A 13690-nucleotide genomic window follows, 5' to 3' on the forward strand; every position below is an offset into this window, starting at 1 on the left:
TCAGGAGAATTGCCTAAACCCAGGAGGCGGAGGTTGCGGTGAGCCGACATCGCGCCATTGCACTCCAGCCTGGGTAACATGAGTGAAACTCCGTCTCAAAAAAAAAAAAAAAAAAATCAATGTGCAGAAATCACAAGCATTACTATACAGTAATAAGAGACTTAAAGAGAGCCATATCAAGAACCAACTGCCATTCACAATTGCTACAAAGAGAATAAAATACCTAGGAATACAACTAACAAAGGATGTAAAGGGCCTCTTCAAGAAGAACTACAAACCACTGCTCAAGGAAATAAGAGAGGACACAAACAGGTTGAAAAACATTGTGTGCTCAGGGTTAGGAACAATCAGTATTGTGAAAATGGCAATACCACCCAAAGTAATTTACAGATTCAATGCTATCCCCATCAAGCTACCACTGACCTTCTTCACAGGACTGGAAAAAATCACCTTAAACTTCATTTGGAACCAAGAGAGAGCCAGCATAGCCAAATCAATTCTAAGCAAAAAGAACAAAGCTGGGACCATCATGCTACCTGACTTCAAACTATACTACAAGGCTACAGTAATCAAAACAGCATGGTACTGGTACCAAAACAGAGATATAAACTAATGGAAAAGACCAGAGGCCTCGGATGCAATGCCACACATCTAGAACCACCTGATTTTTGACAAACCTGACAAAAACAAGCAATAGGGAAAGGATTCCCTGTTTAATAAATGGTGTTGGGAAAACTGGCTAGCCATGTGCAGAAAGTAGAAACTGGACCCCTTCCTGACACCTTACATTAAAATTAACTCCAGATGGATTAAAGACTTAAACATAAGGCATGATACCTTAAAAACCCTAGAAGAAAACCTAGACAAAACCATTCAAAACATAGGCATAGGCAAGGACTTCATGACTAAAACACGAAAAACATTGGTAACAAAAGCCAAAATAGACAAATGGGATCTAATTAAACTCCAGAGCTTCTGTACTACAAAAGAAACAATCATTAGAGTGAATCGGCAACCAACAGAGTGGGAAAAACGTTTTGCAATCTACCCATCTGACAAAGGGCTAATATCCAGAATCTGCAAAGAACGAAAATAGATTTACAGGAAAAAAACAAACAAACCCATTCAAAAGTGGGTGAAGGACATGAACAGACACTTTTCAAAAAAAGACATATATGAGGTCAATGAACATATGAAAAAATGCTCCTCATCACTGATTATTAGAGAAATGCAATTCAAAACCACATTGAGATACCACCTCATGCCAGTTGGAATGGTGATCATTAAAAAACCTGGAGACAACAGATGCTGGAGAGGATATGGAGAAATAGAAACACTTTTACACTGTTGGTGGGAGTGTAAATTAGTTCAACCATTGTGGAAGACAGTGTGGCGATTCCTCAAGGACCTAGAAATAGAACTTCCATTTGACCCAGCAATCCCACTACTGGGTATATATCCAGAGGAGTATAAATCGTTCTATTATAAAGACACATGCACATGTCTGTTCATTGTGGCATTGTTTACAACAGCAAAGACCTGGAACCAACCAAAATGTCCATCGATGATAGACTGGACAAGGAAAATGTGGCATATATACACCATGGAATACTATGCAGCCTTAAAAATTAATGAGTTTGTGTCCCTTGTAGGGACATGGATGAATCTGGAAACTATCATTCTCAGCAAACTGACACAAGAACAGAAAATCAAACACCGTATGTTCTCACTCATAGGCAGGTGTTGAACAATGAGAATACATGGACACATAGAGGGGAGCATCACACACGGGGGTCTGTGGGGGGGGAATAGGGGAGGGACAGTGCAGGGTAGGGAGGTCGGGGAGGGATAATGGGGAGAAATGCCAGATATAGGTGATGGGGGGGTGGAGGCAGCAAACCACATTGCCATGTATGTACCTATGCAAAAATCCTGCATGTTTTGCACAGGTACTCCAGAACCTAAAGTGCAATAATATATACATATACATACATATGTGTATATATATATATATATATATATATATATATATATATATGTCCACTCCTAGAATAAGAAAAGAAAACTCAAAAATCCTCTGAATAGAAAAATAGATCACCTACCAAAATTAAAATTAGAGTGACACCTAATTTTTTCAATAGCACCATTAAGAAGCAAGACACAATGAAATATTTTCAAATTTTGAAAGAAATGCAGTTAGAATTTTATACCACGCAAAACTAACATTCAAATATGAAGGCATCATATATCTTTGCTCAGGCATACATAAACTTTAGCTAGTTTGTGCATACAAAAATTCACTTTGAGGACAGTATTAGATGAAATGTTTAAATAACAGGAAAGATATATACAAGATGCTGCAAGAAACAGAAAATGAAGTGGATTAAATTCCTTGGAAAAGTTTGACCTTGCCATAAAAAATAGGTAAGGTAAAAGCAAAACTATAACTATTTATAACAATAAGGTAATTAAAACTATATATTTCCCTTTTGGGTTCAAGAGCTGCCTACTCTGTCTTGAGGACAAATGGTATCTTCACCCTCCAAAAGAAAATATTCACACTCCTTTGGGCAAAAATATACTCTCTAAGATGGGTGCTTGCTTAATATTTAATCAACCTCTAAATTTATGTTTCCCTATAGCCCTATTTCCCCCAGGAAAGCTACCTAAATGTTTAACCAATAACTTCAACTTGGATGGTCCTACCTCTGTAGTTTAGAAATGGCCCACACTTATTCAGATAAGGTCTAGCAAAAATCTAACTAAACAATTTATTGAGAGAGAATAGCTTCTTCAGTTGCAGATAACCTTCTTATCTGCTCCCTCTTCACAGGACTTGCACAGAAACATGCAGCACAAACCTTAACTTCCTAACAGAAGAAAAATGGCTTCTGTCTAATTTAAAGGTTATAAAGATAAAGAGGTATTTTTGGTAAGGAATGTTATAGAGAAAAGAGATTTTGTGTATAAAAAAATCTTGTATGATAAATGTTCGTCCTAAAGTAAAATGACTTTTTTTTTGTTTGTTTGTTTTTGTTTTTAAAAAGAGGGATATTTACTACAAGTCAGAAAGTCTAGAGGTGTTGCAAATGGTCTGTGTAAGTTGTAAAAAAAATTTATGAAACAAATTATCTACATTCCTTATCTCCTCCCTCCCCTATGTAACAAGGTATATAAGCTTTGGTACCCCATTGGAAGCCTGAGGCAATCACGCTTTGATTCTCTCCCATGCACATTAATAATTTTGTATGTCTTTTCTCCTATAAATCTGTCTTTTTTTTTTTTTAGTTGGATTTTCAGTGAACCTTCAGAGAGCAAAGGGGAACTTTGCCTTTCACCCCTACAACTGTAACTGCCTGACAGGTTCTTTCCACCTGCTGCTCATATAAAATTAACTCACCAAGACTGTGGCATTCCAGTAAAGAAAGAGTTTAATTGACACAAGGCTGACCATGCCACACAGGAGATGGAGTTATTATTCAAATCCATCTCCTGAAAGGCTCAGAGGTTCGAAATTTTTCAAAGATAGTTTGATAGGCAGGGGACTAGGGTAGAGAGCATTCTGATTGGCTGGGTCAGAGATGAAATCATAGGGAATCAAAGCTGCCTTCTTCTGCTGAGTCAGTTCCTGGGTGGGGCTACAACAGTGGTTGGTGGGTTCAGGTGAAGCCATCTGGTTGTTATTTAGAATTTGAGCCCCGCTCAGCTTCCTAACTTGGTGGCCTTTCATTAGTTTTACAAGAATAGTTTAGTTTTGGGGAAGGGCTATTATCATTTAAACTATAAACCTAATTACTCCCAAAGTTAGCTTTGCCCACACCCAGGAATGAACAAAGACAACCAGACTATAGGCTAGAAGCAAGATGGAGCCAGCCATGTGAGATTTCTTTTCCTGTTATAATTTTGCAAAGGCAGTTTCACAACCACATAATATTGCTTTCACCAACCCACAAAGCCACCCTGCCCTGATGGCTAGCAAGAGGCCAAGACCCACAGAGCAACCAAAAGCACCCCTCTGTCAGCAGGAAGCAGTTACAGAAGACTGATCTTCATCCATTTTCCCCAAAGAATTAGGGTTTTGGACCTTGGGAGTGGGGGAAATGTTACAGTACATAGGCAGGCATGAGCAGGGCAGAAGAGGATCTTTCACCACCAGGAATGTCAGGCAACCATCAGGTGATGGTCAGGCAGTTATCAAACTGTCTCTCTGAAATAATAATTGATCACAGCCAGCACCAGGGAAAGGCAATCTCCCAGTAGATAGAAACATCTGAAACTGGTGATCAGCAACTTCCCCAAAATATCTCAGGAATTGGGAAAATGGGCTCAAACACACACACACTAAGAGGGAAAATGGCAGAGTTTAACTGGTATATGACCTTCAAGGAACATTCAGACTGGTAAGGGAAAAATGCCTCATGTGAGCAGTGTACAACTCCAGTAAACACATTGCTCATATGGCCCCTCCCGAATGCTGGCATGTCACTGAACATATGGATAGAAGAATCAGGGGAGGAGGGACCACATGATACCTTCCATCAAGCTATTCTGTCTTCCCTTACCCACAGTGATCATCATCCTGTGTTCATCATGATCTTGTTTTGCTTTCTATATACTTTTTGGGATATCTAAATGTATTCTTTAAAATCATGCATGCATGCACATACACACATATATTAGTTTTTAACTTTATATAAAGGAGTATCATACTTTATATAACCTTTTGGATTTATTTTTTACTTATATTAATAACATTTATTCATACTGTTGTGCGCATTGTAGTTCATAAGTTTTGACTTCTATATTATATAGCACTCTTTGAATATGTCATAGTATTACTGGTGGTGAGTCTATAAGAGTCAGCAGCGGCCTTAATTCTTGCCTCCTCAGATGAAAGAACTCAACTGAAGGGCGTAAGGTAAAAGGAGGGACAGAAGCAAGTTTGGAGCAGGAATGCAAGTTTATTACGAAGTTTTAGGTTAGGAAGGAAAGTATGTAAAGTACACTTGGAAGAGGGCCAAGTGGGCAACTTGAAAGACAAGTGCATGGTTTGACCTTTTGACTTACCAAGTATATGTTGGCCTGCTTCGGCAGTCCTGAGTCCCTTCTCCCTTGATTCTTTCCTTGGTCAGATGAGGAAATTCCATGTGCTTAGCAGGGAAGGAATAAGACAAGATTAGAGGGACCTTTATTTTGAGGTTTATTTCAGATATCTTTCATTTTTTTTTTTTCTTCTTTGAGATGGAGTCTCACTTTGTCACCCAGGCTGGAGTGTAGTGGTGATCTTGGCTCACTGCAACGTCTGCCTCCCGGGTTCAAGTGATTCTTCCATCTCAGCCTCCTAAGTAGTTGGGAATGCTGGCATTTGCCACCATGCCCAACTAATATTTTTTGTATTTTCAGTAGAGACAAGGTTTCACCATGTTGGCCAGGATGATCTTGATCTCCTGACCTTGTGATCCACCTGCCTCAGCCGCCCAAAGTTCCGGTGTTACAGGCATGTGCCAACACACCCAGCCAGGCCTTTAAATTTTCAAAAGCACTCAGCGTGCCCAAGCACCATATGACGTGCAGAGTCATTTTCTGCACCCTGACATTCTCCTTTATGAAACTTCCATAAAAGTTTCACACATTAAAAGCTGAGTGGGTGGCTGTGGAAAGAAAAATATAGTTAATAGCTGAATGGCAAAGGATCCCGTTAAAAGAAAAATGTTAGACAAATTTAGCAGAGTTTAACTAAGCAAAGAACTATTCATGAGTCAGGCAGCTATCCCAGCAAGAGTATGCTCAGAGAGACTCCTGTGCAGCCAAGTGGTGGAAGAAGATTTATGGGCAGAAAAAGGAAAGCAACATACAGAAAAAGAAAGTGAGTACAGAAACAGCAAGATTGGTTACAGCTCAGCATGTGCTTTATTTGAGCATGGTTTGAAGAGTTGACTGCCTTTGATTGACTGAAATTCAGTGATTGGCACAAGAGTAGGTTACAGTCTGTCTACACCGCCAGTTAGGTTACAGTTCCCTGTGTATGGAGAAACCTTTAGGCTGAACTTAAAATATGTAAGGAGGCAGCTTTAGGCTAACTTTGATTATCAGTTCCATTAATCCAGTATCCCATTTCTAGGTATGGGCCAGACCAATTTAAACAGCTGTGTCTGATTTCAGGAGATGGCATTGCAGACAGATTCTCAAATAAAAGAAAAGCAAAGGTTAATGTTTGGAACAGTCTATAAACCAATTCCCTTAGAGTCTGCAGGGCAGTCAATTGAATTATCAAAATGTTAAACTCGAAGCATCTTTAGTTAAATTGGAAGCAGCCAAAGCAGTTTGACAGATTTTTCTGGTTTGTAGTTTGTATGTCTCAGGGTTGTTGAAATATGAGCTTCAGCTTGCAGGGCACCAGGAAAAAGATTGACGCAATTTCAGTGAGTCCCAGTCAAAAATTTGGAAATGTTAGTTTTGAATCTTGTAGCCAAGAAAGAATTCAGGATTAAGTCTAAATTATAGGCAAATAATAATTTTCAAATGATCAGGACTAGAATCTAATAACATGTGTACTATAGTTCTTTTCTGAAACATAATTTTTCCTCTCCAGTCCCCTATTTTTAACCAATGACAAATCATAGCAAGACCAACTTATTTGTAAAATAAGTTTTATTCTTATTATACTTGGCCTGATTATTTGCGTAAAAAGTAGCAAGAATAGTGGTTGACTATACAGGCCTTTTTAAGGTTGGCTTTGTTGAAACTTTTTCATAAAGAATTTCAAATTCAACTTTTAAGAGCTTCTCAAGACTATGAAGCCAAGCTAAGGATTTGCCATCAGACTGTGCCTATAATACCCGTACAAATTGGATAAATTCCTGTCTTCTTGAGGCCTTCACAATATCTTGAGCTACCTGGCCTGTCTGAAAGTGACACTTTTTAATTAACACAAGGTCAAGAACCCTATAAGGGAACTGTGTAGACAAAGTACCAGGCCAATCTTTTTTCCAAGTCTATTGGCTTCATAAAGTCAATTTCAATTCCTCAAAGCAGCCTGATCTGAATGAAACTACAGCTAGTGCTCGACTTACGACCACAATTGGTTCCAACAGACCGGTCGTAACACGATTTGGTTGTAAGTTGAGTAGGCTATATGCACGTGGAGATGGTAGTGCTGCCGGAAGCTGGTCCGCACTGTCGTACACCCAGCTGGGCAACATTTGCTCTGCCAGACACGGAGCAGTTGTGGCTAGCGATTGTGGTCGTAAAGTCGAATGGTCGTTAAGTTGCATAGGTCATAAGTCGATCAATACCTGTACCACATTCCATTAAAATCCTTGGTAAAAATAACCAATGTTTTCAGTTGTGTCTTGTTATATAAAAACCTGATTCTTATTGAATGTATGCAAATAATTATGTTGCCACAAAATGAAAATACTCACAGTTTTTGAATTCTGAAAAAATTAGATAGAGAGAAAAGTAAGTGTTTCCATTTTACTTACAAAAGTACTCAAGTGCTGAAAGCTATAAATAGCTCGAAAGAAAAAAGTGTTATTAATTCTGGAAAACAAAAAAAGAATCAGCAATGTTTTAAACAAAAAAAAAAATTATTTCAGTCCTCTATCAGTTCAGTCCTATGTAATTTTTTTTTTTTTTTTTAAAGATGGGGTTTCACCGTGTTTGTCAGGCTGGTCTTGAACTCCCGACCTCAGATGATCCGCCCTCCTTGGCCTCCAAAGTGCTTGGATTACAGGTGTGAGTCACCACACCCGGCCTGTAATTCTTATTCTGTTTGATTTATAAGTCAAAACTGCTACCAGTTTTATGAGTCCATTTTTTTCCCCAATGGAGTTAGTAAAATTCCTGCCCAGTTCAATTGTGTGATCTCAAGGTCATAAGCAAAGGTCTGTATTTCAGATTACCTATAAGAGTCTTTTTATCCTTTCCCTTAACCTCCTTGAAGACACAAGACCTTAATAGTTGCAAAGGGCTTTTAGAAAAAAATCAGAATAAAGCAATTCACTGCATATACCAAGACATATCAGATTTTTAAGAATCTCATATAATTTTGAAACACATAACATATCCATACAAATATATCTGAGTTAAATATCATTTCTTATTTGACAATGCTTCCTATGTGATTTTAACATAACAAATAAGCCTAATATGTGTCTTAGATATCCAGAGGCCCTTTTTTGAATGTCCAAAAGCCAATTCCAGGAATTAAAAAAAAAGCTTAGAATATGAAGTTGTGATTTGAGAAGTTTGTCAAGTACGTAAGTTTTATTTTGTTATCAAAATTAGAAAGGTTGAAAACACTTGATCATGGGTCACTAGGATCATAGGTCACTATAAAATAATAATTTGGCTAAAATGAGAATTTAAAAATTTGAAAAAGCAAAAATTTTACTATTTGATAGAGAGGAGACCCCATTTTCCAAACAATCAAAACACCTGATAGAGACAGCATGAGACCAACTAAGTCTATCTCTTCCTCTCTTTTTCTTTTTATGAAGTTTACTCAAAAGGTAAACAAAAATCTTTTACTATCTCTTATTAATACAAAATGAAAATCTTGTTTAAAAGATAAAACAAAACTCTACCCTTCTATCAGTTTATTATTAATATTAAACATAATTTTAATGAAATCTTACAAACAGAGCTATCTAATCTTCATAATGTTTGACCACAAAAGATTTTCATAAACCTTTTATAAACTCTCCTAATTTTTCCCATTCTATTTATTTCCCCAACTTTCTATAGTTATTCAGTTTTATCTATCATTCTTACTTTATTCCTTTAATTTAAAACACCTTGTAAACAACCTCTAAATGATACAAAATTACTTTTCGTTTCACAAAACTACATTTTCATTATTTTCTCATAACCTTTCTTTCCAATACACATCCTACTTTCTTTGTACGCTTTGTATATAGAATTATTTTCTTGTATCTAGTTGTTTGAATTACATATATTACCTACAATTTTAAATCTGAGTAACTTTAATTCACAGTGAAAACCTATGAGGTAATTTTTAATTATCAGTCATGTACCAGTAATTTATACATATAGTACAGGCATGGTGGCTGACACCTGTAATCCCAGCACTTTGGGAGGCCAAAGTGGATAGACTGCTTGAGCTCAGGAGTTTGAGACTAGCCTGGGCAAGAAAACAAAACCCTGTCTCTGTTTTTAAAAAATAAAAAAGAAGAATCTAAATGTTCTTCAAGGGGTCTCAAGACAGCTAGAAATTTCTTCTAGATTTCTTTAGGTCCTATCCAAGATGACAAGAGGAAGGAGGAGAAGAAGTGGAAGAAAGTAGAAGAATAAGCCTTAGAGGAAACAATCTGTGGAGATTTTAAGCTTTGTAAAGGCCAACAGAGCTTTACATTTTTCTAAGCAAAAACCATGTTAAAAAGAAAGAAAGAAAACAGACAAAACATATTAAAAGGGCTTTTAGTCAATTGAAAAACAGTCCCAGAATCAGGATGCAAAAGAGAATGCAGAAAGTTTTTTTTAAAGCTTGAATATCAGTTTTTTAGATAAGCTGACTTTCGACTATAAAGCTCTTAAGAAATATATACATATTTTTTAAAATCTCTTGTCAGATTTCAACCAGGAAAAACAGCCATCCCAGATTAAGCTTTGTTTCATTAAACCAAAAGTACCTGCCCAAGTCACTCACCGAAACCAGTAAGCCTTCACCAAGGTTATGGCTTAAATAAGGATACATGAGACATCTCCAAAGAGGTTAAAAGTAATCCTCCCAAGATCCAAAACCACCCCCAAAGACAATTAAAAAAAAAAAAACTTAGCTAGCTGCAAATGAAGTATATAACCTACAATTCTGTCAGTCACATTCTCTAGGGTCTCAGCTTCTCAGTTAACCATCTACACTCAAAGATTTGAAAGCCTGGTGTGCCCCACAGATAGAAAAGACAGGAAATCAAACGCTGTTCGTGGAAGGGAAAAGGGTCAGTAACAAATGATTGTTCCAAAAAGTTAAGAGTCACACAAATAATTTCCAATGGTGTACTTACTTCAATAGTAACTCAATCCAATAAGCTACTTGATGGAAAGCCCAGGAGGTAATTTTTCGGGTTTAAGTTTATAACATATAAGCAATGGGTGTTATATGGAGAGTACATAGAAAAGTCAGTCCCCATAATCCCCAGAAATTCATTCCAGGAATAGGCTAAGATAGCAAAAAAACTCTTGTTGCCACAGATGGTTAAGGATGGTGTTTGTGCTTATGTTGTCCCTGTATCCCACAGATTTTCAAGGTAGGGGTGGTCACCCGTCACAAACCCCTGAGTCTGTGATGTCAGGCAGCCCCTCCTGCTATTGGACTTTTCTAGGACTAACCAGACAGAGTGTTAGGATGGGGAAAAAAGCCTCTATGGATGGGACTCCTTAAAGCAAACTCCCCTGAGAGCTTGACATGTTTGGAACAAAGAGTATGCTGCTTAAAATCTTGGGTCTCAGTTTTCCAGCCATTTTCAGACTGGCTACCAGACATGAGCTGAAAATCACATCCCCTCGATGGCAGAGACCAAGAGAAAGTGTTTTCACTTGGTCACAAGTTAAGCTCTCAAGGATGTCAAACAGGATGAGAGGGGAACCTTATTCAATTTTTACTTCAGGCACCTACAGCAAAGTTTGTCTAAATAGACATTGGTCTCTCAGAACAAAAAAAACTGACCAGTCGACAGGACCAGTTCAAACAACGGGCATATGGGGGTTTTGGGCTCATGTTCTACCCTGTGGTACCCCACTTTATGAAACACAGAAAGACAAAGGAAAAGTCTACTTCTGGGTGGAAAATGACCAGGCAATGTGAATATTTATACCTAAAGTACACCAGAGTTTATATGGTCAAGACTAGTCACACAATTCCTTTTCTCTCATGAATCAAGATTTTGGAGAGGAAAAGGAGGCTAACTGATTTCACTGTCTGCTTGACCAGATCCTGCAGAGAGGCCAGGTGCCTGGCCATTAAGAGCTTCTTAACCTTATGCTGGCTTGTCTGGTCCTGAGTTCCCTTGACTACAGTTTCCAGAACAGAGTGGTTTTTGTGTTTTCCTCATAGTTATTCTCAAGGTACTAGTTTTTGATTTAGGTGTTGCTTTCTCAGGTATTTATTGCATTAGTTAAAATATCTAATTAAATAACTGAATAAAACAAAAGGCCACATATGAACCAATGATGAGGATATAATATGAATGAAGATTTTGATGAATTCAATTCTGTGCAGATACACAAATCAATTTTTTAAATGGAAGAAAACAAGAAGAAAAGATGGAAAGCTAGATGAAAGGAAGAAACCACTAACATTGGGGGACTGAAACAGAAATTGTTTAACACTTAGACTAATACTTTATGTATAGCCGGTTGGTTGGGTTTCTATTTCTTCACCTTTCTTAATCCTTTGCCCCTTTATGCCATTTCAAAAGGTTGAGTATCAACCTTCATTAAAAATCTGTACAACACATGAACTACCCAGTTTTCCAACCCATTTTTAGGACTGCACAACCTCCAAACTAAGAATGTGGCGGAGAGAGTTTGCTCTTGTTTTATGTCCATGAGCAACAATAACAACAAAATAAACCTTTTCATCATAGCAGTTAAAAGGATCGTTCTCACAGTTTGGTGCTAGATGAATTACCAGGGGACTTTTCTCATATGCAGATTTCTGAGGCCTACCCCTAGAAATTCATTTTCAAGTATTTGGATTTTGAACAATTACTCCAGATAATTCTGATAGTGGCAATTCGAGGACATATTTTGAGAAATACTGGGCTAAAGACGTGAAACATGCTCCCATCGGGGCAGTGACTCAATAATGGAACAATTAAGAGTTCCAACCATCACCCAATTTTATTGTGGGCAGAGTAAACCTTATAAATTATGAGTTCATTAGGAAAATGATTCCCTTCTTTTTTATCAGTTCAGTCTGTGTCTATTAAGGATTTATATTAGTCCTTGGGAGATGGGAATGAGTGTGTGTGCATTATATGTATGTGTATTTCTTTTCCAACACGTACCTCCTGGACACAGGAAAATAAACAAGTATTTCTGCAAACTCACCCAGGCAGGGAATCTGTGAAAAGGATTGAACTTGGGCAGATCGACAGCCACCCCACGTGGGCCTGCTGGGATGACATGCCAAAGCTCACGACACACTGTTCTGCAACCAAGTCAGCTACTCATGGTTGAATCTGTTTTTTGTTGCTGTTGTTTTGAGTTTTCTCCTTCAAATAGAATGTTGCAAAGTGACCCTCAAGATGGAAAGGAAAAAACTGACATTTGGATTTCAGATATTATTAAACCACTGCTAAATTTGTTTTTTCTAAATTAAATAAACCCAGTTATTTCAGGTTTTCTTCCCCCAATCCTCAATCTTTCACCTCTGGTTAAAGGCTTTCTTCATAGAGACCAGTTTCCCAAGCATTGATCTATTTTTAAAAAATTTCTTTCTTTTTTTTTTTTTTTAAAGATGGGGTTTCACCATGTTGGCCAGGCTGGTCTCAAACTCCTGACCTCTAGTGATCCGCCCACCTTGGCCTCCCAAAGTACTGGAATTACAGGCGTGAGCCACCAGCCCGGCCACACTGATCTTTTTTAAGTTCAGGTCTATCAGAGTATAAAATTATACACAGTAAATCTGTCCTTTTTAGGTGTACAGATTGATAACAATATATTTCATATTTAACTACATATATGAAAAGTCAGGACGCAACCGAACCCCCTTCTTTCTGGTCTATGGTCAATGCGTGATTCTAGGAAATACAGTTAACAGAATTATAGGTTCAATTAAACAGCTCCAAGGGAGAGCCGAGGAGAATATTTGAGTCTTCCCTATACCCAAGTGGTGCTTGTAGAGATTATATACTGTGTTAGTCGACTCAGGATGCCATAACAAAATACAACAGGCTGGGAGACTTCACCAGCAAAAGTTTATTTTCTCATAGTTCTGGAGGCTGGAAGTCTAAGATTAGGGTGCCAACATGGTCAAGTTCTGCTGAGGGCTCTCCTCCTAACTCCCTTCTCACTCTGTCATCACATGGCAGAGAGAGACAGCAAGCTCTCTGGTGCGTCTTCTTCTAAGAGCACTAATCTCATGACAAGGGCTCTACCCCATGACTTCATTTAGACCTAATTACCTTTGAAAGACTTTGTCTCCAAATACAATTACATTAGGGGTTAAGGCACAACATATAAATTTTGGGAAACACAACTCAGTCCACAGCGTACTCATACTCATACCATACTCACAGAGTGTATTTCAGGATCACAGCTTCAGACTTAGACATGGGTAGGAATAAAGAATCTCAACTTCTACAGAAGCACTGAGAGATTCTCCTGTTTTCAAGTCTTAATGGGGAAATGTGAGGGAGGGTCCACTGTTTCTGTGGGCAACATAAGAGCTGGATGTTTTCTTACGCCCTGTTCAGGGTAAAGGATACCAGGATGAGACTCTGGATTGCTACTCCTTAGTGTCATCGCTTATGACTCAAGAGTTGAAGTTCTGGCTTTCAGGGAAATCAGAGTCTTCCCTAGCTTCCCCCCACCCCCACTTTGAGATGGAGTCTCACTTTGTCACCGAGGCTGGAGTGCAGTGGCCTGATTTTGGCTCACTGTAGCCACTGCCTCCTGGGTTCTAGCAATTCTCCTGCTTCAGCCTCCCAGATAGCTGGGATTATAG

This window comes from Sapajus apella, unplaced genomic scaffold (assembly GCF_009761245.1).
Source record: "Sapajus apella isolate SASKATOON/1434 unplaced genomic scaffold, GSC_monkey_1.0 scaffold87, whole genome shotgun sequence".
NCBI lineage: Eukaryota > Metazoa > Chordata > Mammalia > Primates > Cebidae > Sapajus > Sapajus apella.